The following is a 24,798-nucleotide window of genomic DNA, read 5'->3' on the forward strand; positions in this document are numbered from 1 at the left end:
ATACAATATATATTTTATATATATATACATATATATATAACTATATATTACATATATATTATATATCTATATATATATATATATATATATATATATATATATATATATATATATATTATATATATATATACATATATATATATATATATATATATAGATATATATATATATATATATATATATACATATATATATATATATATATACATATATATATATATATATATATAATATATATATATATTATATATATATATATATATAGATATATATATATATATACATATATATATATATATCTAGATATATATATATATATATATATACATATATATACATATATATATATATATATATATATCTATATACATATATTATATATATATATATATAGATATTGTATATATATATATATATACAATATATATATATATATATAATCACTATTAAAAGATCTATAATATATATATATATATATATATAGTTATATATACAGTGGTCCCCCCGTATTCGCGGGGGATGCGTACCAGACCCCCCCGCGTATAGTTAGAATCCGCGAATGTTTGGAACCCCTATAAAAACGCTAAAAAACAGCCTATTTTGTTAGTTAAAACTTAAGAAAAACCACTAAAATTTTCATACTTGGTTTTTTTAATAGTTTTATCACAAAAAGTGCATTTTATGATGAAATTGATAACAAAAACCAGGAATTTGCGGATATTTCTCATAGAAAAATACCGCGAATGCGCGAATTTTCCGCGAATAATGCAGGGAAAACGTTCCCGAGAGAAATCCGCGAATGGGTGAGTCCGCGAATCCGGAGAACGCGAATACGGGGGGTCCACTGTATATATATACTATATTAAATTGATATATATTTATGTGTGTATATGCATTACTGCACCGGAGCTACTCCGGCAGTAGTCTCATACTTCACAACCTTGGAACTATTCCGAAGGTTGTCGATGAAACTCATGTATCATTGACTTACAGGTTACCTGTTGTCAAGAGGAGGGCTGCAACGCAGTTCTCCAAGACCCCATGCGGCCATGAGGTATGCCGTTCTCAAGCTGGGTGTGCAGTGAGGGTGGAGGACTTCACCGTGTGGCACCACGAGAACTGCTCCGAGTGCTACATTCTCATGAATGAAGCCTCCGCTGAGGTATGTCGCATTTTCAGGCCGTTTTTATATTGATACAATGAGTCTCATTTATACTGGTTTTGGAGGGAGGGAGGGAGGGAGGGAGGAGATTGGTAGGGATTACGAGCGAGGCAGGTAGGAAGGAGTGAGCATCAAGGGAAAAAGCTAAGCAGAATAAGCAATAGAAAATAGTTTTAGGACTCGGTCATCTCAGGGGAGGCTATGCAAGTTCATATTGTGAAAATAGTTAATCGAGGTAGCCACTGCTCAGATATCATGGACGTGAGGGACTGAATCCGGATTGGCTTGTTTAATAAAATAAAGGATTTGTTGTCTAATACCTTTTAAGGAAATTGTTCCGCCTTTCTCTCTAATGAAAAGAGGACCTGAAGACTTTTCATAAGTCCTGGCCTAATAAGATTTAAGAGTGATGACAGGACACAATGATGCGTCCTGTGTAAGGGGAATAATCTTCAATGGAGCCCACCTGTTTTGTGGGTCTTCATTCTTGGCCAAGAATTTCCGATCCGGGGATAATAGAACTTCACCCGACGGAAGGAAATCGACATGATTTGGGTCTCTAGAGAGAGCCGACAGTTCAGATATTCTGGCGCCTGAAGCCAGGCTCATTAAGAATAATGTTTTCCTGAGAAGGGTTATATATGAGCATGAATCATTATCAGTGTCTGAGGCTAATTTAAGTATATCATTTAAAAACCAGGAGACTTCATGAGGGCAGTCTACTGGTCTCAGACGGGCACATGCTCGAGGGATTGAAGAGAAGTACGAATCTGTCAAATCAATACTAAAGCCAAGCTGAAAAATCTTCCTTAAGGCAGATTTGGTTGTAGTATTGGTACTAGCAGCTAGACCTTTCTCGAATAGGGTTCCAAAGAATGAAATTGCCAGATTCGTAGTCATCTTTTGGACATCTGATTCTTTTAGAAAGATGGCCAATTTCTTTACTGCAGAATCATACTGTCTGAGTGTTGACTCTCTTTTATCTGACTCTATGAACAGGATGTTTAGTGGATCGATACTAGCGTCCTTTTGGGCCGCAAACTTCATGAAGTCCATAAAGTTAGGGCACTCAGAATTCTTGAGGAAGCTGACACAGTCCGAGTTTGTACTACTTGAGTCAGTTCTGGACAGGGGATCCGTCTGGGATGGAGATTCAATTCTAGTAGAAAAGGGAACCAGTTGCTCTTTGGCCAGTTGGGTGCAACCAATGCTACCTGTCCCGTGAAAGATCTGAGTTTGTGCAGGACTTTCATCAGAAGGTTTACTGGTGGAAATAGGTAAATTTTCTGCCAACTGTTCCAGTCTATGGACATCGCATCTGTGGCATGAGCTAGAGGATCCAGGTTGGGAGCCACATAACACGGAAGTTTGTGATTGGACTTCGTGGCGAACAGGTCTACTTGAAGGCCCAGAATTTGATTGCAAATCCAACGGAATGACTTCATGTCCAGGGACCACTCTGACTCCAGCGGAGTCATCCTGGATAGTGAGTCTGCGATAACATTTCTTATTCCTGCAAAGTGAGTAGCTGACAGGTGCTAACGATTTTTCATTGCTAAAGAGAAAATCGCAATCATCACATGATTTACTTTGCTCGACCTGGAGCCTCCTCTGTTTATGCAATGTACTATCACTGCGCTGTCCGAGACTAACCTTACATGACTGTTTTTGACTGGAGCCAGACGTTTTAAGGTCAGAAAAATGGCCATTGCTTCTAGGGCATTGATGTGGAAGTGGCGGAACATCTTCGACCACGTTCCTTGAACTTTCTTGTATTGTGAGTAACTCCCCCAACCGCTCAGAGAGGCGTCCGTGTGGACTATCAGAGACGGCGGGGGAAATTGCAGTGGCACTGACTTGGAACGGCTCCGGCGTTGCGTCCACGAACGGAGCCTTTTCATCAATATCGGCGAAATTAGAGAGATTTTGTCTCTGAATTTGTTGCTGGCTCTCTTTCGCCAAACTCGATTGATATCCTTCAGCAGGGCTTTTAACAGGACGTCTGTTATTGAGGCAAACTGAAGCAAACCTAGAATTCTCTCTTGGGTACGACGAGAAGCCTTTTTGTTCTTGAGGAACTGTCTCGTAGCCTTCACTATCTCTCTGGCCTTCTTGGATGGGAGAGATAGTTTGTGTGAGTTTAGGTCCCATTGGATTCCCAACCATTGAAAGCAGGACGCCGGAACGAGACGAGATTTTTCCTTGTTTATCTGGAAACCCAGATACTCTAGGAATCCTATTACTTTGGCTGTTGCTTTGCGACACTCCTCGTCGTTGGTTGCCCAAATGAGCCAGTCGTCTAGATAGGCTACTAACATTACCCCTTGAGCTCTTAGTTCTTGGACTACCGTCTCTCCTAGTTTGGTGAATATTCTGGGCGCTATGTTGAGCCCGAATGGCATGACTCTGAATGAGTAAGCTTGTTTTCCTAGTTTGAAGCCTAGGTATGGAGAGAAGTTTCTTGCTATCGGAACATGATAGTAAGCGTCTGTAAGATCTATAGAGGTGGTGACGGCCCCACGGGGAAGTAAGGTCCGCACCTGCAAGACGGTCAGCATGCGGAACTTGTCGCATTGAATGTATGAGTTGAGATGGGACAGGTCCAGAATCACTCTTCGTTTGTCCGAGTCCTTCTTTGGTACACTGAACAGACATCCTTGAAACTTTAGGCGGTTGACCTTCTTTATTGCCTTCTTTTGAAGGAGATCTTTGGCATAGTCTAGTAGGTCCGTCATTGGAGTCTGGTGAAAACTGACTGGTGGAGGAGGCCCTTTCTCCCATTTCCACCCTAGACCTTTCGAAACAATGCTGTGGGCCCACGGACTGAAGGTCCAATGGTCCCGAAAGAGATATAGTCTCCCGCCCACCTACGGGGTCTCACTGGTTGGTTGCATTCCTGCTTCCTCTGCCTCCCCTGATGCCTCTGCCTCTAGAGCCACCTCTCTGCCGGAAGGCATCTCTGGCTCTGCTACTCCCTGCATGTCTACTGTAGTAGCGAAATGCTCCTCGCAACTCATAGGACGCGTTGAAGGCTGGGGAGGCTACTAAGGCTGTTGAGGTCGAGGGTTGCTGAGCCGGAGGACTCTGAACCAGGACAAACTGCTGCTGTGGCTGAGCCTTGGATGTTGAAGGCTTGTCGATCTGGGAGACAGGGACCGCCTGGACAACTGTCTGAGGATGAGAGGACTGGTAAGGTTGGAATTTCCTCGCCCTCTTCCTAGGTTTGGATTGTGGTCCGGGGGTCTCAAACTTCCTTTTGAAAGGAAGTCCCCAACGGACACGAAGGTTCTGGTTAGCTATAGCTGCCTCACTGAGGACGTTGTTAACCGCATCCTCAGGGATGAGGTTGGCGCCCCAAATTGAAGCCTTTATGAGTCTGTTTGGCTCGTGCCTTATGGAAGCATTCGCAAAGACATGCTTCCTGCAGGCTCACCTAGCCACTATAAAATCTTACAGGTCTGACTGGAAGGCCTGTAACAGTGACTTCATGTGGACTCGAAACAGAGCCTCATCAGCGAACGTTGTAGCAATCAACTCGGCCAAGGTGACTGAGTTAATCGACCTACTCAGTCTGCATCTCGCTTCGAATTCCGCTTTGACCAAGGGGTCCAGAATCCTAGGTAGCCGTTCGGTGAACAGGGCGGAGGCACACTCTGGGTCGAGCTTGCCCACCATGAACGTAGCCGGAGCGTCAGTCCAAAACTCTACATCTCCTGGGAAAAGCAAGGAGGTAGCCTCTGTCCCTTTTAATAGAGGTAAGGGTTTGTCCTCTACCGCAGCTTGTAGAGTCAACTCCGCCACTTTCGAAGTGCAAGGAGTCGGAACTCCTCGCGGGGCCACAAACATCGTGAAGCAACCTTTATGGGGCGTCAACTTTGTGTTGACGCAGTCCCATTCTGTAAGTAAGGGTGCGGACCCATGCAGACTGGGCTTGGTCCCTAGGGTAGATGACGGTCTCTTTCGGGACCTTGTCTACCCTGACTAGCGCATCTTCTGCTAGTCTAGCGTAACCTGGAAATGGAAATTGAAGGCCCGCCGGGAAGAACTCAAAGTCTTCTACCGGCCGGGTTCCGCAACCTTCTATTGTCAGTTTTCCATCCGAATGAGGGGCATGCAGAGCTAACCGCCACGGGTTGCTGTTCTCAAATGGCGGCAGCTTTGATGCGTCCGGTACTGTCACGGTCTGTGCCGTGGTCCCGGACTGGAGGATTCCAGACACTAATTCCTCCTGGGCTCTGATCCTCTGGGTCAGAGATAGGATCGACTGACCCGAGGTCTCCAGGCCTGAGGCAAGTCGAGTGAACACCAACTCATGTTTGGTGTCCACTACCTCGCTCATCTTCATCATCAGGAGATTTGCAAATGCCTCCGGGAGGTCTTGGCTCTCGACCCCTTTGGTGGGGGAGAAGCCTTGGAAGAGGAAGGCTTGGAAGCGGAGGTCAACGGCTTGGGGGCTGAAGACGACCTTGCAGAATCTACCGGAGCAGGTTTGGATCCCTTTTGAAGGGATCTTGTCTTCCAAGCCTTAACCTTAGGGATGACCGAGGCCGATCTATCCCAAGAGAAGCCCTGGAAGGAAGGAGAAGAAGGAGTGGGGCTAAAGGGGAGACTACCTGCCTCACTTACCTCCCTACCTACCTCCTGATCCTCGGTGGCCATCGGTTCGTGGTGGAGGCTGATGGCCGCAACCTCCTCTGCCACCAGGTCACACAAGCCTTCTTGGTCCTCCAGGAGGGGTAGCGTCTCCAGACGGATCCCCTCGATGATTGGATCCGCCCCTGAAGCAGGAACAGCCATCGAAGCCGGAGCTCCCGGGTAAAGAAGGGAGCACAGATTCTCGGACAGCACGTAGGGCTGTCTGGCCCTGGCGTTCCTGCCGAATCCTCCTACCCAGGCCCTCAGGGATGCTTTGGTCTCCGCCTGGAGCGACAAATTAGCCTGTAAAAAATAATCGAATTAGGATCCCGTCCGGGGGATAGTGTGTCAAAGAAATTTCATAAAGTTGATGTATGGCAGAAATTTCACGGAAACGACGAGGTGAGAACGTTACTTACAGACTCGTCTGAGATGATGCCGACCATCTCATAACACGCAGTGCAGGGGTCTGGGTGCCAGATCAGGTAGTCATCCAGCGGAATGGCGCAGTTAGCATGGGACCTGCAGACCACATGCCCGTACGCCTTAATCAGGGTGGCTGAGCAACCCTCTACCTGGCAGCGGACCATCTGTAAGTTGAAAAGTCAAATGCGTATTATGCGTAGAGGCGCCGGAGTTAACTCCGGCAGGAGCATGCACTTTAACCAGATATTTGAATCTTTAAAGGAAACATCGGTTAATGATTTTAACTCACTGAATGATTTCAACTCACTGAATGAATAAAAGAAAAACTCTGGGTGTCTCCGCCTGCTCCGGAGTCCGTCTTCGGGATGGTAAAGCTATAACCAGTGTATATGGGGCCTGATACAAGCAGAACAGGGGGATAAGGTAAGACCTAAGCCTGAGTCTGACTGCACCGAATCAGAAAAAGCAACGAATTACTGTAGTCTCATATCTGAGCCCCTTACCGTCCTCACCGAAATGGGGAACAGTGATAGCAAAGAAGACGGAAAACTGAGCGACGGAAACAACGGTACAATAAACTCCAGTATATTTTACCTGGTGAGTGTGATGGTAGACCACACTACATCGGAACACTACGGGTCCGGAGACATACTTACAGAGTCTAACGAAATATAAAAATGAATGACATCTAATAAATCTGGTTTAACCTCTTAAAGGCTTGGCCTACTCCAGAGTCTCATAATCCTGTTATCATAATAGTTAACACCGGCGGAGACGGGCTGATACGAGCGGAACAGGGGAAAAGGTAAGACCTAGGCCTGAACCTGATTGCATCCGGGGAGAGAAGCGATTCTAAGGTGACTAGAAACGCAACTCTGAGCCCAAACCCGCCCCCACGTGAGTGGGGAGGCGGAGACAAAAGGGAGAAAAGACAAATGAGCAGCGGAGCAGTGATACGTACAATCCAGTGTATAGCCTGCTGGCTGGTGTGATGGTAGACCCCACCTGACCAGCGGGCATACAGGCCTGGAGACATATATAAGGAGATTACACCAACTACTAATAACCACTCCCCTCCAACCAATCCCCCCCTATCGGAAAGATAGATACTCTAGCGGCCGTTCATCGGTAGGATTACTTGCACCGCAAGCTGGCTAGGCAGCGCCGGACAGGACCGGTGCGGGGGTGGGGGGTCAGGAGGAGAGTGGACAAAGTCGGTGGCAACAGATCAGTGGCCCCACCTTATGGGAGCTGTAACTAGCCTACTACTAAAGGGAGCAGAAGACGGTAGGCCAACTGGCACCCTAAAGGAGGCAAGGCCAAGGCAATACACAACAAAACAAACAAAATAATGATGAGGAATCACTGGAAGAATTGCGAAAGAGGAACAATAAGGGGGAAAAGGATACACCCAGCAGGGACCCAGCCTAACCCTCCGAGATCGGTACGGATCCAGTCAGGTAGGCTAGCTCGGCTTCCAAGGATGTCATGACGTGGACGGAAGGAACCCAACAAAACCCTCCAAAATTGAAACTTTCGATCTGGTCAGGTAGGGAGGATTTAGGCCCAAGAAACATGACAAGAGAGGGACTCTCTATCCTGGATCGTCCTCCCAGCGAGCACCGTAGCGCAGGCAGGGAGCGATAATGGAGGGTCTAAAGGGTGGAGGGGGTAGGGACACCTGACCTACCTTCCAAAACCTAGCCTAGGTCTGGTCAGGTAAGCCAGGGTAGGAAAGCAAAACTTCCAACCTCACAGTGAAATGAATACCATAAACGTGCATAAAATCGAGTGCATAGCTGGCTAACATCGAAAATACAATAAAAGCATGCATGCATAATAATGCGAGAGAGTGAGGGGAATCGCCCTCTCTACAAAGATACCGTACTATAGGCTAACTGGAAGCCCAAATACACTAATCATGTATAATAAGAGATAAATAAAGAATACGTACGAAGGTGAACGAACACGCTCCTGAGTGACTAGGGACAAAGCCAAAGGCTAGAAAAAGTGAAATAAACAATTAACAAGAGACCCCAGAGGACGTCTGGAGCGAGTTAGAGCCTACGACGTATAGATAAACACGTAAAACCAGAACTCCAGATACGCCAGGAGCTAGGAAAATGCACGGGTAAATATGAAAAAGCGGAAAAAAGTTAAAAACTAAACGTGAAGTAAATGTAATCATAATAAAAAAAAGGGAAAGAACGCACGCGTCTGATGACGCACCCAAGATGGCGGATGAAAATAGCGTCACCCCAGTTCGCGAGAACTAAGGGGCCAAAAAAGGCTACAAAGGGAATGCATCATGACCACATGAAATACCAAAACGTAAAATGGAATACTCAACTTGGATGAAGAAGCTGGGAGCTCTGCAGCAGACATGGCTTCGTCAAAAACACACAAGGGGGGGAGCAGCGAGAGACACGTGCGAATAACAATGTGCTAAATACAGGAATGAAGCCGCCGGGCGTGGGTTGTAGTAGTAGCGAGCGGAAGGTAGATGTAGTAGTCCTTGTAACGGCCCTTGCCTTGTGAGGGACTTTGAAGGGAATCTTCTAATTGGCAGAAGACCTGTGATAGTGGCCTCCACTCGCCCCAGTGCTTATACCGACGCCCTATGGTGTTCGAGCTGAGGGTAGTAACTTCAGCATTCCATTTAGCTTTTTCTCTGGTATATTTAGCATCTATTTATACCTAGAAATGCGTGCTACAGGACCATTTCACCGGCCGACACAGGTCGAACCCAGAAAACCTGGTTAGGCTGGTCAAGATGATACTATATAAAAGAACGAGCACAAAAGTGATAACAGCAGTTGGGCAAACAGAAAACTTTGAAGTTAGTGTTGGATTACACCAAGGGTCAGCTTTAAGCCCATTTTTGTGTGCTGGTCATAGATGTGTTGAGTTAAGAGATCAGGAATGAAGAGATGTGGTAGTTAATGTACACCGTTGGATTACTGCTGAAAATGAGGAGGACCTACAGATAGGAATTGGAGAGTGGCAGGAGTCTTTAAGGTGAATGTGAATAAAACAGAGTTTTTGCTGAGCAGTAGGGAAGATAGAGGAAAAGATAGTAATAGTAACAGAATAGTAATAGAAGAAAGAAGAGGCTCGCTTATAAGACAGGCAGAAAAGTTTACATACTTGGGATCTACTTTAAGCCAAGAAGGAGGATGTGAGGCTGAAGTTGACAGTAGGATAAAAGCTGCATGGGGGAAGTGGAGAGAGGTAGCTGGAGTGGTGTGTGATAAGAAAATGCCAATCAAGCTAAAAGTCAAGATATATAACACAGTGATAAGACCAGTGTTAAGAGGGGTAGCTGGAGTGGTGTGTCATAAGAAAATGCCAATCAAGCTAAAAGTCAAGATATACGTATAACACAGTGATAAGACAAGTGTTAACGTATGGAGCAGAAACATGGGCTCTAAGAAGAAAAGAGGAGTAAAGCTAGAGAGAACAGAGATGAGAATGCTAAGGTGGATTATGGGAATATTGCTGCTTGAGAGACTGGAAAATGATGAAATAAGAAGAAGGGCAGGCTTAGTAAAGATTACGGAGGTGATAAGAGTCATGATAGAGATGATATGGGCATGTGTTGAAGATGGATGAGGAGGAGAGAGTGAAGAGGGCTTAGGAGGAACCTGTTAGAGGAAGAAGATCGCGAGGGAGACAGAGAATTAGATGGTGAGATAAAGTGAAAGAAGATATGGAGAGAAGAGGTTTGGTGGAGGATGATGCCTTTGATAGAAGGCAGTGGAGAGGGCGCATCAGGCAACCAACCCCTTAATGTAGGGATAACGGTAGGAAAGAAGATCACTTTTTACATTTTCACTGAACACTTTGTCCATAAGGACCTTAAGGGACGCCACTAGGTCAATCTTGTGATTGCTCCTGCACTCGAGACTGGCAATGAGATCAGGGTCAGAAGCATGGGATAGGAGCTAGGCACGGGAGTATGTGGTACAATGGTAGGGGTACTGGTGATGGGAGACAAGTCTGGAACAGGGGAAGGAGGAACAAAAATATCACCTATGACACTAAGTCTAGGTGTAAATTCTAGGCTATGTGCCCTACTTTCAGTTCTAGAGGCTGCCTTCCTCCTCCTATCCCTATCAAGTTTATCTAGATGAGATTTTATTAACACCTTTCATTACTTATCAATCCAATCCTTACACCCACCTCATGTTCACTCTTTTGTACATATTTGTTCCCTACAGTTAGAACAAATCGTATGACAATCACAAGTTGACTTCATTAGCCTAGTCTTACAACCCTCATGACAATACTGCATGCTGGAGGAACTAGAGCGCAACATCATAAATACCTAAGCTAAAGCTAACAAGCTTGAAGGCTACACAACTGCAAGAATACTTCGATGAATCCTAGAGGATTTGTCCAAAGTACTGATGAAATAATAAAAAATAAAAAATAAAATAAAAAATAGCTGCTGCATACATTCAATGTTAAGTCCAAGGCTGGCAGAAATGAACTGAGCTCTTCTGCTTTGTTGTTCCTATTGTTTCCCTATTAGTGGGCAGGGCTAGTCACTTACACAAAAACAATAGAAGTGCTACAGCGAATTTTAAATTTAGGCTGCAGTGTGAGAGGAAACTATAGCCAAGTAATTACTTATATGAAATCCCCTTCTTGTAAAAAAAAATTGAGAGAAAGAGAGAGCGAGAGAGGACAATGGGGTGGGCAAGTATGTTTGTGCATCTGTCATCTGCTGTATCTATGTACAGATGTCAGTATCTTCACACTACTGCCGGAGTTGGGTAAACCAAGGTTATGTTCAGCTTAAGATGTTATGACTTATTTAATAATAAAACTAAGAAAAATGGGTATTGGTTTATGACAACAAACAATTCACAATACACATATAGCACTTTAGAGGATATCTCATGCAACCAACAACCCTTCAGCCCCAAGAGTGCCAATTATGAGGGATTTTACTACATTTTTAAAATTATGTTACTGGTGATAAAAGGCAAACAGCACCTATATAATTCATATATACTCTTCCCATAACAATTTTTTTCATCACCAAAACAGAAAATAAAACCAACTAGGCCTTGGTGAACAATTAGGTAGTTAAAAGTAACTAAAGTATTAATGAAGGCATTTCTGTCTTAGGATTCTTAATTTTCTAGATCTGAATAATGTTTCTCTTTGGCCTTGCCTAGCCAATAAACCAAATTTGTTTTAGTTAATTCACGAACAAAATAGGGCAGATGGAAAAGCTTCACAAGATAGCATGTTTAAAACCAGCCCCTCAGAGATGAATGTAAAACACTTAAAAAAAAAAGGTAAATTTTTCAAATTATCTCACTTGAAGCTGTACTGCATCATATTACCCCCTTTGCTATACAGGCAGTCCCCGGCTTACAACGGGTTCGGCTTACGATGTTCCGAGGTTACAATACTTTTCAATTATATTCATCGGAAATTATTTCCAGGTTTATGACACATGTTCCAGGGTTACAACACTTACAATGCCGATCTGGCGGTAGAAATATGACTCCAAATATGCAAAATAATCAATATTTGGAGTTTTTTTTATGAAAAATGCAATAAAAATCCAGTTAAAGGTAATGTTTTCTTAGGATTTTTGACAATTTTCCGGTTTACAACGCGTCTCAAGAATGGGGGACTGCCTATAATTACTGTTCAGTAAAAAAAATTTTAATCAATAGACTAGCTAAAGGATATCTCACTCCAGAGCTTTTCCGTAAAATTATACTGAACACTTAATTCATTTCAGATAATGAATATGTAAAATAGGTATTAGCTAGGGTCTTTAGTGTTTCATTAACAGAAAATATTGGTAATCGTAAACACCGGTTACATGGTGATGTCTCACATTTCCAGCATTTGCAAGATTTTCAATGAGCAAACAAAGAATTCAAAAGTAGGGTCATAAACTTTAGTAAGAGACTTTCTGTACAAATAACCCTTAGCCCAGCTTGGTAGATCTACAAAAAGCCTCTAGCTAATAGCCAGTGTAACTGGCTTGATTACTACTATAGTCGATTCATTTAAGGTAGATTCTTGTGCCTACGAGACGTTTGTTTGGCAGCCTCTGATTGGCTGGTACCGGGAGGTAAGCCGCTCGCTCAGTGTCTCATTATTTTCGTCCGTGGCTTAGAAAACTAGCAATATGTTTATATTTCTTCAATCGTCTCAAGCTTTGCTCAAGATAGGGAAGCTTTGGTCATACCATAGGATTTAGTATTAATTGTACAACCAAGTCATCTTTTCCTGAAATCTATAAGATAAAACACAAAGGAATTACAAGTAAAAGTGAAGAGAGAAGCATTTAATTCTTTATACCTGTTTTTACTTATCATCGGATTTTGCTTCATTAACGCGATCAAGATAAAATAAAATTTGTGTTTTCAGGTTTTGGATGCATTTAATATGTGAAGAGAAAATGAAGAATATGTCTCATTATGTTGCATCCGTAAATGATTCAAGTTTGACAGTATTGCCGAGAGAATGAGATATGCAAGGCGTCATTGCGTTGGTCGTCTCAGCGAGAGGTTTGAGTTGCCAATTAGCGATATAAGAGGTTGCAGTTTCGACAATATTTACCATGTGATATCATTACATTTTCTGTAATTAAATACACAGAATTCCCATTATCGCTGCCGAACATTTTCAATACAATATCATGTAGTATGTCTGGACATACCTGATAAGAAAAATAATAAAAATCATATTGGATGCATCTCGTATCATTAGCCGAGATCTAGGCGGGAAGCGGGGAATTCAGTCTGGCAAAGAAGTTGAACTCTCTGGACAGACTTCGCACTCTTCAACTCAGCCTAAGCTTAATCAGGTTATTTCAGAATACTGTTTCTAATTTTTTTATATGAATATATTTTCAAACAAAAGAGATATCAGACTTATTTGAGTGATATGAAATAATAATCTCAGTGAGGTAATAAATAGCAAAGAATTAAGGAAGATTGACTTCCTTTCAGGCTGAATCAATTACAGATGCAACATAATAAGACATATTCTTCATTTTCTCTTCACATATTACACGCATCTAAAATCTGAAGGCACCAGCGTATTCAGGGTGATTTTATTGTATGAAAACACAAGTTTTATTTCATCTTGATGGCATGAATTATTAAAAATCCCATGATAAATAAAAACACGTATAAAAAATCAAACGTTTCCCTCTTCACTTTTACTCGTTGTTAGCTATTCCTTTGTGCTTTATCTTGTTAGTTTCAGAAAAAGATGATTTAGTTGTACAATTAATATCAAATCCTTTGGTATGACCAAAACTTGCCTATCTTCTGCAAAACGTGAGATAAATGAAGAAATATAAATATATTGCTAGTTTTCTAATCCACAGACGAAAATATGACACAATGAGTGAGCAGCTTACCTCCCGATACCAGCCAATCAGAGGCCACCAACAAACATCTCGTAGGCACAAGAATCCACCTTAAATGAAACAACTACCTAGGATAGTATGTCAGACAGTACCAAGATATTTTCATGATTACCTACCTACTACTACCTGCCAGGCTACCTAGCAGAATTTTTTCTTACAAAATCGCGCAGAACCTGAACTGTGACTCTGAGTCACTAGATTTACGGTTGGTAGAGTTACAAATACGTATAGGTACTATGTACAGTAATGTCAGGGTGACCAGATTTTGAAAATTGAAATACGGGACACTTAAATGGAAGAGGTAGTTGAACAATATACACTCAACTTATGCGAAGTTATGCACGCAGTGACGCAGGCAAAGTCCTTCTCAGCCTTCTTTATTGACTTTTCTTTTGTTTTAAAGTGCATTCGTTGTAGATTTTGTTACAAACAGCTGTTCATTACATGTGTCAAAGCATTAGAATATTGCAATCAAGCATGTTTTGCAGCTTTGAAGGATATTAATAACAAAAGTGACTTGCCATAATATATTGAATAAATTGCAGACAAGAAAATACATATGATGAAAACCTTTCAATAATCCTTTTAAAATTATTTTCCTCATTGTTGTTAAGTTATTTTCCATTTGTCATATTTTGCACTAGATCCAACTGCTCTCAAGAGATGGTGTTTGGTTTGAGCATATGTGATGAACTCCGAACAGGACAGTGTGAAATTGCACTTTATCTGTAGTTCAGACTTGATCAGCTCTACTGGTTCCTACACCCACCCCATCGTTGGCCGAGAACACTCACTCCACTTGAGCGTTTGAAGGGGGAATGCTCAGTACAAATTTCACTAGTTTATTGTATTTTTTTTTTTTTTTTTTTTTTTTTTTTTTTAGATATTGAAAATACGGGACAAAAGGCGTCCCGGGGAGGGTCGATACGGGACACGGGACAAATGTCATAAATACGGGACAGTCCCGTCAAATACGGGACGTCTGGTCACCCTGAGTAATGTACATACTAGTATATTTGAGGTACTGGGTAGTTAAACTAACCTACTAAGACACGGATAAACTTTTCACCAAAATCTTCGCAAGAAAAGTGTGACAGGTTGCTTATTACCTAAGCCTAACTGTGATACTAGCTATGTTACAGAAAAAAATTGCAATAACGTTGGCTGTTTTGAAGTGTAACAAATACATACCTGAAACTAAATCAAGTCTACCTTTCTCAGCTGTCGAAGACAAGACCTAGGTTTCGGCCCAGTCTAGCCCAATTACCTAAGAGTATTCCAATACCTAGTCTCAGTGATATATTAAGTGGTTTAGAATAAGTTACTAGAACAAGTTCCGCCTAAAACAAAAAAACAAACTACCTTGCATTACCGTAATATCACTCGCTCCAGTTGTCACTCTCATCTTGATCTCTCATCTCTCTTCTCACTCAGCATCCACGATTCTGCTCATGCTCAGAATCCTTCAACACTTCAGCTGCCCCGTCGCTGCTCGCTACGTAGCTCTCGCCAACGTGCAATTTGGGAGCGTTTCTTACGGATTACAACAATACGTACGTTAGTAATGCAGCATCACGCACTATATCGATTGGCTGAAAGCTGGTGTAAAAATGTCTAATACGATATGATATAAATATGAATTGTAATACATCCCCATAAAATAATAAATCCTCTTTTATCTCCACATTTCTTTAAGTAAAACAATCCAGATTTTCCTTATCCTTTAATGTAACGTCTATACAAACATTCGTTCGATTCGCCTACCGAGGCTAAGACTATGGATTAGCAAGAGTACAAACAACCATGACGGAGTTCACATCTGACAACTGTTATTTTTTTTATTGAATAATGTTAATATCTTAAAATAATTTAAATATAACATTAAAATATAAATGATCTAACGGAGTCAGGACACGTTGACATATCCGAACAAATAGGATCAATAATAATAAGGGTCATAAAAGGTCGTTACGGCCGTTCTATTGATTGATGTGCGTTTTTTTTTATTGATTTGAACATTAATTCTAAGCCACTATAATAGTAATTAATAATCTTCAAATACGTTTATAGGTCACCAGTGATCTGAGATTAATATATGTGCTTCAAAAAGACTAAGTGCAAAATGGACTGCATAGAAAGTCCTTTATGATGCAACGTCTTCATATCAGTCTGAATAGCCGTAACCATAGTAGCCAAAGCAGTCTGTGACGTGCACTGCCTAGCGACATAAGTATGTGATGGTTCTTATGAAAACAATGGCGAAGCCCATACAATAATGGGAAACCCTGCACTCTTTAAAACGTGTTTTCTTGGATGTCCGTAAAGACTCAAATGATTTATGCGCCATTTACTACTGTATATATATTTCCAGATCATGGATGTTGATATATCTCATTTAAGGAGTCTAGTAGTATTTGCTTCGAAGGAAGCTCATCATGTTCATTATCGGGCAGAATGACTACCCTGTGCATAATTCAGTGTATCGTGGCTTATAACAGTTATTTTTACATTATTTACTTCTTTTATGTTTAAATAGGTAGTGGATTTGTCTTTGTTGGTTACTTAGATTAACTATTCACTATCTTTGATGCGTCTGCATTCCATATCCCGTGTTGGATATTATATGTTCAGCAGTTTGTTCTCTAGTACAGCCGCTGGAATTTTGTTTTCAGTTTTGAGAACCAGAAACCTTGACCAGTTTTCAGGTCTAAAGAGGTCATTAAAATGCCCCAATGTGGGGTTCACTCTGTAAATTTTGTATTTTTTTTGGTTCCTGCTTAATGTTTGCTGCTTGTCTATTTGAACTGGTGGGATTATTACTTGTCTTTAATAATTCAGAAGTGTTGTTTATTATATAGGGCTCCATAGTTGTGATACTAGTGGCCACCATTTGGTTTTTGTTTGCTTCTTTCTGACCTTCCACACACCCTGATGGGCAATCTGGATTTGAAATTGTGTTTGGAACAGGGTGATCCTCATTATCATTTTCATTATTTGAAGTGGTACAAAGGAGATTCGGGAGTGAACTGCCAAAGGTTGTCAACTGTGCCAGAGTTTTCCATAATGGGGTCCAGGGGTACTTAAACTTTCACTTTCACTATTCATACACATATAAAAAAAAATCTTGAACAGATATAACTAGCTTTTTATGAAGTGAAATCTTCCGCCAATGGCACAAGCGAGAATTGACTTCCAAACGTCCGCATCCCCACCCTACCCCAAAAGATGGCATAACATTATTAGTATGGTCCAAGTGTAAGCAAAACCTGCTTGCTAGGCCTAAGAGTATTACGATAATACAATTATCCCCATCATAATCACATTATGGGCAAACTGGACAAAATGCCGAGAGTTCTAATCCTACAACCAGCCCCCCCCGCCCCCCATCCCCAGGAATCTTTGGTCCAGCTCCACAGAAAAGTTCCGCCTGAAAAAACAGGTCTGAACATTGTCGGGTACGATGGATCTACCATAGTTCTCACTATTTAGCTTCGGATTTCATTGCATTACAAGCCATATGTTTTCTGATTTCTTTGTTTGTAAATTTTGACAAAAGTGGAAAAATCCACAAATATTAATCAAAAGAAAGTTATATACTGTTATGTGGGACTCTTGGGATCGAACTTAGGAAAAAGTTCCTGAGGTTTGAGAGCCCCCTCACCACATCAAGGTGGTCCCAAAAAGAGGGGGAGGAGACGCGTGGTCAGCAAGACAGCAGCGGCACTTGGCTGCTATATGAATTCGGATGCACCATCAGCTATGTCCCCAGAAAGAACCCGGTAGCCGATGCCGTCAAGAATTGAAATAAATTCAGTCCACCTGGGCATTGACTACAAGGACCTGGCGAAGGAACAAGCCGCAGACCTTGAAATGCCAGTTTACCGCATCACTGAAGTGGGAAGACATGCTAGTAGGAGAGCAGGGATCAACACTTCTCTGTGACACCAGCACCCTGCCCCCTGATACCCGCATCACGAAGGAAGCAAGTATTCGACATCATCCACGGTCTCTCCCACCCGGTACACGGAATCAGGCATCGGAGACTTCCCTCAACCATGAAGACAGTTTGGGTACATTCATGTGGACATCATAGGACCTCTGCCACAATCGGGGGGGTGCCAGATACCTCCTAATAGTCATAAACCGATCTACAAGATGGCCGGAAGCAACCCCAATAGCAGAAGCATCAACAAGCACCTATGCGGAAGCCCTACTATCAAGTTGGATAAGCCGTTTTGGTGTGCCGGACGACATAACTATGGATGGGCTCGACATTCCTGTCAGAACTCTGGGTCTCCATGGCATGCCTGATGGGGACAACACTCCACAGCTTGACGGCATACAACCCCGCGGCCAATGGAATGGTGGAAAGGGCCCACCATTCATTAAAAGCAGCACTGCTGGCACAGTGTACCGATGAAAAATGACAATTTGTCCAAAATTGCATTTTTCCTAACTATACAAACCTGAGGTCCTTTTACAATAGGAAGGTTACTAGCGGCAGCTGGATAGGTCGTAAGCTTTTGAACAAGGGGTTCGGTAGTTAACTGCTTGTCCAACAGGCGCGCATCGCGTGACTGGGAGGTAAACAATCACTTTTGCTTTAGGCCCAAGCAAAAACTGCAGAGTGAGGGGTGGCATGAGGTGGGACTATGTGTAAAAGGACCTCAGGTTTGTATAGTTAGGAAAAATGCAATTTTGGACAAATTGTCATTTGTTCCGACACGGAATACAAACCTTCGGTCCTTTTACAATAGGAAGACTCACTTCTTGGTGGGAGGAATCTGAGTCTTTTGTGAACAGACTGGTGTTCACCCAACCCTGGTCGTAAGAGCGAGGGAGGGATCCAAGCCTCTGTCAGATTGATCAGGGTGTGCACCGCAGGATCAATGGTCAGACCTCTGGACCAAGTACTAAGAGAGAGGCAAGCGTATCTCTTTGTACCAGCAATGCAAGAACTTGTTCCTGTACAGGAGCAAATATAAAGTCATGGGTTTGTCTCTTGTTGACATCCACTTCCCCCCCCCCCCCTTGTAGGAGGAAGTGGTGGATATTCTGCTCCTATCCCTAGTGAAAGGGATAGGATGGGGCTCTGTCGTATAGCTCACCTGCATTTCGTCCTCATCCAGCGTAGTGACGACCGTAACCCTCTGCCCACAGGTAGAGGAGAAGAAAAAGATGGGAAGAGAAGCCAGTCACTCACTCATTCGCACATCCATTCTCACAGTCACACCAGGACTCAATGCTGTTTCAGCCTGCGAGGGTTAGCTACACAACTTGTTGAGCAGCCACCACGGGTCCCAAGGAAAAGGTATCCAAGGACTTGTGGGCAATATCCCAAAGGTAGAAGGACGTAAAGGTAGTCTGGTTGGTCCAGACACCTGCCTTCAGGACCTGCGCCACGGAGAAGTTCTTGCAGAACGCCATTGACGGGCCAATGCTTCTGACTTCGTGGGTTCTCGCACGGAGCGTACGGGTGTCGTCACTACCATCAGCCTCATACGCTCTCCTGATCACCTCACGTAGCCAGAGAGAGTGTTCTTGGATACTTCTTTCTTGGTAACCCCGGTGCTAACAAAGAGGGGTCGACACTCAGGCCTGAGGTGCCGAGTTCTCTTCAGGTAGCGCCCTCACAGGACAAAGCAGCATCACATCCGCATCATTATCGGTGAAGTCCATTAGGGAGGGAATTGTGAAAGACTCGAACCTGTCGTCAGGGATCGACGGTTTCTGAGTCTTCGCTACGAAGTTCGGGACGAAATCGAGCATCACAGATCCCCATCCCCTGGAGTGTCGTACATCGAAGGAAAGACCATGAAGTTCCCCTACTCTCTTCACCGATGCCAGGGCCAGCAAGAAGAGGGTCTTGAGGGTCAGATCCCTGTCTGACGACTCTCGGAGTGGCTTGAAGGGTCTTTGAGTCAAACTCCTAAGGACGAGAGTCACGTCCCACTCAGGGGGCCTGAGTACCCTGGGTGGGCAAGACCTTTCGAAGCTCCTCATAAGCAAGGAGATCTCGAACGAGTTCGAGATATCCAATCCCCTCAGTTTCAGGACTAGTGCCAGGGCGGCTCTATATCCTTTGACTGTGGGGACTGAGAGGAGCTTCTCTCGGCGAAGAAATACGAGGAAATCCGCTACCTGCTGAAGAGTGGCTCTGAGAGGAGATATACCCCGTCTACGACACCAACCACAGAAGACGGCCCACTTCCCCTGGTACACAGCTGCAGAGGACTGACGGACGTTTCCAGCCATCTCTGTTGCTGTGCTTGCGAGAAAAGCCTCTCGTTCGCAAGAGATGGTGGATAACAGCCAGCCGTGAAGTCGTAGGGACTGGACTGTTCGGTGGTACCGCTCTACGTGTGGCTGGGCGAGAAGGTTGTGCCAAGCGGGAATCTCTCTCGGTGCGAGAAGAGCCAGCAGGTCCGGATACCAAATGGCCTGGGGCCGGAGCCACCAGGATCATCCTGAGATTCGGGGTGACCAGCACTCGACTGATCACCTTGCGAATCAGGCTGAATGGGGGAAAGGCGTAGACGAAGAGGTTGTCCCACGGATGTTGAAGAGCATCCTCTGCAGCTGCCCACGGGTCTGGCACGGCTGAAAAGAAAACCTGAAGTTTCCTGTTGTGCCGGGTGGCAAACAGATCCACTACTGGTCGCCCCCACAGGTCGAAGAGCCTTTCCGCCACGTCCTGGTGTAGGGACCATTCGGTTCCTATCACCTGATCCCGACGGCTGAGCTTGTCCGCTACTACATTCCTCTTCCCTGGAATGTAGCGTGCTGACAGCTCTATTGAGTGAGCCTCGGCCCGCTCGTGCACCTGCCGAGTCAACTGGTACAACGGGAGAGACACTAGGCCCCCCTGTTTGTTGACGAAAGCCACTACCGTGGTGTTGTCGCACATCAACACCACTGAGTGTCCCATCAAGCGGTCCTGGAACTCTTGGAGCGCGAGAAACGCTGCCTTGAGTTCCAGTACATTGATGTGAAGGTGCTTGTCGCGATCGTCCCACACACCTGAAGTCAGCAACTCCTCCAGGTGTGCGCCCCATCCCTCAGTCGATGCGTCTGAGAAACAGCCTGCATTTCCGGGGAGGGGGGGGGGAGTGCGTAGAGGCACTCCTCTTAAGAGGTTCCTGTCGTCCAGCCACCAGGCTAGGTCCTGCCTCACCTCCAGTGTCAGGGACACTGGGAAGTTTGGAGGATCTGTTGCCTGTGACCAACTCTCCTTTAGTCTCCACTGAAGAGACCGCAGGTGAAGACGCCTGTGAGGGACTAACTTCTCGAGTGACGACAGGTGTCCGATCACGACTTGCCATTGCTGAGCTGCCTGTTCCTGCCGAGACAGGAACTGGTTGGCTGCCTCCCTGAATCTGCTGATCCGCGAGTCTGCGGGGAAGACTCGCCCTGCTACCGTGTCGATCAGCATACCCAGGTACTTCATCCTCTGCTTGGGTTCGAGATCGGACTTCTCGAAGTTCACCACGATCCCCAGATCGTGACAAAACTCGAGCAGTCGATCCCTGTCCTGCAGCAACTGCAAGCAGGAGCTCGCCAGGACTAACCAATCGTCGAGATACCTCATCAGACGTATCCCGTGCGAGTGGGCACGTGAACACCTGTGGGGCGGTTGAGAGACCGAAGCAAAGTGCCCTGAATTGGTACACCGTCCCGTCGAGGAGGAAGTGGAGGTACTTCTTGGAGGATTGATGGATGGGTATCTGGAAATACGCATCCTTCAGATCCACTGAAAGCATGAAATCGTTCTCCCTGATGGAGTCGAGCACAGAACGTGCCGTCTCCATCGTGAACCGAGTCTGGCAAACGAATCGGTTCAGGGGAGAGAGATCTATCACCGGGCGCCAGCCCCCCGTAGACTTTTCCACCAGGAAAAGACGACTGTAGAAGCCCGGTGACTGATCCGTGACGATCTCTACAGCTCGTTTGCTCAGCATGGACTGGATCTCCTGTCTTAGTGCTACGTCCTTCGAAGAACCTGGAACGTACGTTTGCTGTTGGACCGGGTTGGAAGTGAGGGGTGGCCGGGATTCGAAGGGTAATAGATATCCCTCCCGAAGGACATCTACTATCCAGGTCTCGGCGCCGTAGCGCTGCTAAGTTGCCCAATGGCTGGCCAGGCACCCCCCCACTTCCGATAGCAGGTGAAAGGGAACGCCGTCCCTAGAATTTCCACCCTTTCTTTGACTTCTTCCCTGACCCTCTTCGCGAGAAGGAAGGCTGGGAGGAGTGCTGGTTACGGCCCCCATTAGCAGAAGTCGAAGAAGACAGAGTCTTTCCACAGGGCTTCGACGAGGCTATCGTCTTAGCGGCCGAGGAAGTGCTAACCGAGCTCTTTGGCTTGGTCGCAGTTCGAGGCTGCCCAGAAGCCTTCGAAACTGCCTGGTGTAAGAGACGGTCACTGTCGTCAGTGCGCCGTCTGTCCACCACAGCATCCACCATCTCTCCTGGGAAGAGAGAGGAGGAACTCCGTACAGGTCCATTCCGAAGTCCTAATGCCGCCTCATGCCCAGCCGCCCTGGATACTCGTGTAAGGACTGCGTCCCTACGTCGAAGTACCAGGTTGGCCCACAGGTTTGCCGTCTGGTGGGCGAGGAAGGAGATGGCTCTTCCTCCAGACTGGCAAAGCCTCCTGAAAGCCGAGTCTTCTTCGGGAGAAATTCCCCCGGAGTTGGCTGCGACCTTAGACACTGTGAGGGACCACAGGTCTATCCAGGAGACGGCCTGGAAAGCTGCCATGGCAGTGGATTCCAGGCCAAGTGCCTCTTGCTGCGAGAACCATAGGTTCTCAGACAGGAGCTGCTGCAGAGACACACCCGGTGTTAGCCTGGCTAACTCCGGGTTTACCTGTTTGGGCGGCATCGGATCTTCTGACGGCACGTAGAATCGCCGCTGTCGCAGTAGAGGAGGTGGAAGCAGCTTGCTCGATCTGCTTGACCTGAGAGAGCCTTCCTGCCCGGAGACAAGAGACTCAACCTGGTTCAAGACAGAGTCGGCCAGCTCTGATCGCGGCAACCCCACCGTCGGTTTGGGTTCCCTCTTCGGGCCCCAAAACGACTCGAGCCGGGACGTGGGCTCAGAAGGTGGGAGCGGCGACCCTTCCCCGAGGTCGTTGTGCTGACGAATCAGCGCAATAACCTCGGCAAAGTTCCTCTGGATCTCGGGAGTCACTGCATCCTGAGGAGTAGGACCGTCCAGTCCCTTGAACAGGAGCACCTCCCGAGACCCTTCCCCCTCGAGGGGGGGAACAGCGACAGACCCCTCTCGGTCTCCTCCAGCCACTTGCACGTACGTCCTGGCCGGTTCAAGAACCATGCCTGGCACGTACGGTGTCGTGACGGGATCATGAGGGGCGCACCCCTCACAATCACTCCGCAATACCTCGCTCCTCCCGGTGTAACCCAAGGAGGTTGAAGGTACGGGAGAGGCAGACCTGACGCTCCCCCCTCGCTCGCTGGCTTGGAGGGCTGCAGGCGATCGTCAACCCGCAGTGGCGATCGAGCTGCAGGCCTGGTCGAGCCGTCTCCTTGCGGAGAACGGCTGGACTGAGCACAGCGGCCCCGGTCTCGTGTGTCAGATGAACTGCTGCTGGTTGCCGTACCCGCACGCTCCCTGTGAGAGCGACGGTCAGGCGACCTGCAGAGCTCACTGTCACGGTGAGACCGGTGCTTGTCCTCACGGCACGTCACATCGCTGGTGCCAGCCGGCGATCGGGGGGACCTCTTCCCAGCCTCGGCACGTGGACGGTCAGAGACCGTCACGGCACCCCGGGTAGCCAGCTGGTCGCCGCGAGAGCGAGAGCTGGCCTGGTGAGAGTCGCCTGAGCGGCTGTCACCAGTCTTCCGCTCCGTGCCGTGAACCTGACGTCGAGCGAGCTCTGGCGTCTGGTTCTTGGCTGCACAGTCGCTGGCAGGTGACCGTACACTCAGTACCTCTCGCGAACGAGAGGCCGAGACGGAACCTGATGCAGTGGCAGAGCCTCTGGCACCAGGCGAGGAAGTACCGGTGTTAGCCGGCACTCCTCTGGTCCCCGTAGTCTTCTTCCTGGCGGAAGAAGAGACGGGCCCTGCTCCCGAAGAAGCAGGAGGACCAACGGAAGCACCCCCCGTCTCACCGGAGCGAGACGGGCCCTGAGAAGCTCCCAAAGGAGATTTCTTAGGAGGGGAGGAGGCAACCTTCTTCTTCTTCGGCTTGGAAGCCTTAGAAGTCGAAGGGGGAGAGGCGGCAGACGACGACGACGAAGAAGACGACGACGACACCTTCCTCTTCTTCCTCTTCTTCTTCGTCAGCTTCCTCAGGACCGACGTTAAGTCTACCATCCAGGGCGGAGCCGGGGCTGCTGTTGCCGAAGCAACAGGGCCCGGACGCACCTGTCCGGAAAGACCAACGTCGGGTACAGCAACGCCACGAGCAGGAACAACCTCGGCAGGGGCAGGCATCACAGGAACAGCAGGCACAGTCACGGCAGGAACAGTCGGCAACGTCTCAGTCACAGCAGGCACAGTCATCGGCATCTGGGTGGGTACGGCAGGCACGGCAGGCGGCACGTCCAACACAGGAGGACGGACCAGCGACACCGACATCCTTGGCACCGGCGGCAGGTCCAGGGGCGAGCTCTTCGGGCACTGGAAATCAGGTCTCGGCAACATGGCAAACCCGGGCGGCGGCAGCACACTCCCCCGTGTGACGGCGATCGGACCCTGTACAGAGGTGGTTGGAGTTACCGACACTGCGTGAGGAGAATACACCAAATGTGGGGGAGCGGCATAACCTGGAGTGGTCACCGTGGCATGCGTGACCGCGGCAGTGCCAGCAAGATGATATAACAGCCCCTGGACACTGGGCACGCCCTGCAAGCCCAATGAAGCCCCCACCTGGCCAAGGTCGTCCCTCGCAGCAGAAGCACCTGGGGAAGCAAAGGTCGGGTTAGTAAGGGAGGTCTCTACGCTCGCGGGGAGTGGACGAACGGATAGAGGACAGAGGACCCTGAATACAACTCAACGTCGGGGTACCGAGTGCCCTCCTCCACACTCGACAGATCGGGTGAGGAGAAGGACCTGGAAACACCCCCCGAGGGGGAAGGTGCCATACGTGGGAGCTGAGCAGGGGGCAGGAAAGACGACGAAGTGTCCGTTACCAAAGG

The 24,798-nt window shown here is 46.4% G+C and overlaps 1 protein-coding gene across 9 annotated transcripts in view; it reads right to left on the bottom strand.

The window, feature by feature from the left end:
- The window catches only part of LOC135222787 (protein unc-79 homolog), an 841,880-nt gene extending 826,700 nt beyond the window's left edge, over positions 1-15,180 (bottom strand). For 4 of the 9 annotated variants that reach the window (XM_064261066.1, XM_064261065.1, XM_064261063.1 and 1 more), the window contains exon 1: positions 15,007-15,176. The gene's annotated coding sequence lies outside the window, so the exon portion shown is untranslated. Of the gene's footprint in view, positions 1-14,996 lie in introns of all 9 variants that reach the window. The other 5 variants (XR_010316338.1, XM_064261059.1, XM_064261062.1 and 2 more) reach the window with 3 other exon arrangements.
- Positions 15,181-24,798: the final 9,618 nt, after the last annotated feature.

The sequence above is a fragment of the Macrobrachium nipponense genome, chromosome 8 (assembly GCF_015104395.2).
Source record: "Macrobrachium nipponense isolate FS-2020 chromosome 8, ASM1510439v2, whole genome shotgun sequence".
Lineage (NCBI taxonomy): Eukaryota > Metazoa > Arthropoda > Malacostraca > Decapoda > Palaemonidae > Macrobrachium > Macrobrachium nipponense.